Source organism: Plectropomus leopardus, unplaced genomic scaffold (genome assembly GCF_008729295.1).
Source record: "Plectropomus leopardus isolate mb unplaced genomic scaffold, YSFRI_Pleo_2.0 unplaced_scaffold17837, whole genome shotgun sequence".
Lineage (NCBI taxonomy): Eukaryota > Metazoa > Chordata > Actinopteri > Perciformes > Serranidae > Plectropomus > Plectropomus leopardus.
Window position 1 is genome coordinate 1 of NW_024619206.1, and position 2,872 is coordinate 2,872.

A 2,872-nucleotide genomic window follows, 5' to 3' on the forward strand; every position below is an offset into this window, starting at 1 on the left:
AAGGGCTCTGAGGCCTCTATAGCACCTAAACATGACTATGGATGAATCATACATTCATAAAATAATAATGTTTTACATAATTCATTAGCATTCAAATACTATTTTTTTATGACACTACATAACTGTAATTTTCATTTTGCTGTGTGTCCCTCCAGAGCTTCCACAGCAACATGTCTGTAAGGAGGAGGAGGTGCTCACTGACCAGCAGCTCTGTATTCAGGAGAGGAGCTCCAATCTGGACCAAGAGGAGCCAGAGCCTCCACAGATTAAAGAGGAGCAGGAGGAGCTCTGCACCAGTCAGGAGGGAGAGCAGCTTGTACTGAAACAGGAGACTGATGCCTTCATGTTGATTCCTCCTTATGAGGAAAGTGACGACAGTGAAGATGAGACTTTGAACCTGAATGAAACTCAGAATGTGGTGGTGGAAAATCCTCTAAACTACATTTTTGTTAGAAGTTTTGTGGTACCAGAATCAAACAGCGACCACCAGCTCCTCTCTCACAACTCTGATGAAGCTGAGAGCCAAAATCAGACAGGAGGCAAACATGGAGACTCTGGATCAACCAGAAATACAAAGTCAAGACGACAGAATGAACATCACAAAAGCAACAGTCGCACTGACAGTTCGTCTAAGCCCACAGTGTCAGTGATTCACTGTAATACTACGGATAAAAAGTCTTTCAAATGTGACACGTGTGGGAAAGTTGTAAATTGTAAGTCCGCTTTGGAGAGGCATCTGAGAACGCACACAGGTGAGAAGCCATATTCTTGCCAAACATGTGGAAAAGACTTTGCACACAACAGCGACTTGATAGTCCACATGCGAATGCACACAGGTGAGAAGCCGTATTCTTGCACAACCTGTGGGAAAAGGTTCACTAAGGCATCAGTACTGAAAGCTCATATAAGAACACACACAGGTGAGAGGCCGTATTCTTGCGAAACATGTGGAAAAGATTTTGGACGCAATAGTGATTTGAATGTCCACATGAGAATCCACACAGGAGAGAAGCCGTTCACATGCAAAACATGCGGGAGAACTTTCAGGCTTATTGGTCACTTGATCGGCCACATGAGAACTCACACAGGTGAGAAGCCGTTCACATGCAAAACATGCGGGAGAGCGTTCAGACTCAGTAGTCACTTAATAGGCCACATGCGAACTCACACAGGAGAAAAGCCGTTCACGTGCGTAACATGTGGGAGAGCTTTCAGACTTAGAAGTCACTTGATGAGCCACATGAAAACCCACACAGGTGAGAGGCCACATTCTTGCAACACCTGTGGGAAAAGATTTTGTCGGGCATCCCTGTTGAAGGCTCACGTAAGAATCCACACAGGTGACAGAAGCCATATTCACGCAACAACTGTGGAAAAGACGTCAGACGAAATCGTGCCTCAACAGTCCACATGAGAAGAGCCCACACTGCGGAGAAGCTGCACCTGTACGAGATTTGCAGGAAAAGACGGTATATACGATCGTCTAAAAGCAAGTAGCTTTGTATTCAGGGGTCGACCGATATTGGTTTTTCGGGGCCGATACTGATATCATTATTAGTAGTTAATGAGACTGATAACTGATAATGTGGAACCGATGCTTTTACAATAAAAACGAAAATCTTTCTGTCAATATGTAGAATTTTGAAAATAACAAACTCCAACACAAAACTTTGTTTAAATGCCTTAAGCAAATGTTTAATCAAAACTGAAACTTTCAACACCATAAACAGAAAGTTCCCAGCAACTTTTTAAAAAATTAATTCAAGTGAAAATTTAAAAAGAATAATAAATAAAAAAGCTCACTGAGGTTTTACAAAGTAAAAGATCCTCTAATTCTGGTACTTTATTTGCACTTTTGAATTGATTGATTTTATCTATGATTATTAAAATAAAATGCTGATACAGATAATCGGTAAAATGCCAAATATTGGCCCCAAAAATCAGCTAAGCCAATAATCTGTTGACCCCTTACTTGTATAGTGAAATATGTGTGAGACAATTCAGTTTTCGTGTTTCATGGTGTTCTCAGAGTGTGAAATTAAAACATGCAAGACGTGTTATAACACTGCAGCTCAGTGGCTGAGGGTTACTGTCCATACTGAACAAACATGTATGCAGTGGAAGGATGTGACGACATGTTGGCTACTTAATTACTTTAATCATGAGTAACAGATTGTGCTCAAATGCTCAAGATTGCATGTACAGTCAAATATGTCTCAAATGTGAAATTTTACACTTCAAATAAAATTTAATAATAACAAAAATAGTTTTGCAATATTTTTGATTATTGTTATAGTTCATAGAACTGCTTGACTGCATTGACTGCAGTAAATTTATGGCGTTACATTTACTTGAATGTTATGGGTACCTATGATTTTTACTACACAGCACAACAACAAAGTGTTGAGATTAGGGCTGGCTATGTTTGAAGTGATGACAGAAAAAATGCTAATGATGTACCACACGGTGCTGTCAACATATCAGCCAAAATAATTAATACAACGACCAGTTCCCCGGCCTTACAAATGCTAATTACTAATTTACTGTTTCTAATTTTCTAGTATTTTTTTTAACTAAATGCTTGCCTTTTGGACCATGTCTTGTTAAGATGCTTCATTGCCATCTTTTTATTAGGAAATCAAACCAAAAGGCTCCAGTTTTAAAGGGTTAAATAGGTGCTTTAGTTTGGGGGCACGGGGGAAGGAAGGAGATACTATATTTTGATTTTTTGACAACAAATTTGGGAAGATTTAGAACAGAATAACAGAATAGAATAGGGCAAGGAGCAGTAATTTGCAGCTAATATTCTGTGTAATTAATTCCACATCTCTCCCATTGTGTGTATTTAGTAATTTATACTGTATATTTTGGT

The 2,872-nt window shown here is 39.2% G+C and overlaps 1 pseudogene; it reads left to right on the forward strand.

Moving 5' to 3' along the window:
• The first annotated feature begins 155 nt into the window (after positions 1-155).
• LOC121964942 lies at positions 156-1,576 on the forward strand (annotated as a pseudogene).
• Positions 1,577-2,872: the final 1,296 nt, after the last annotated feature.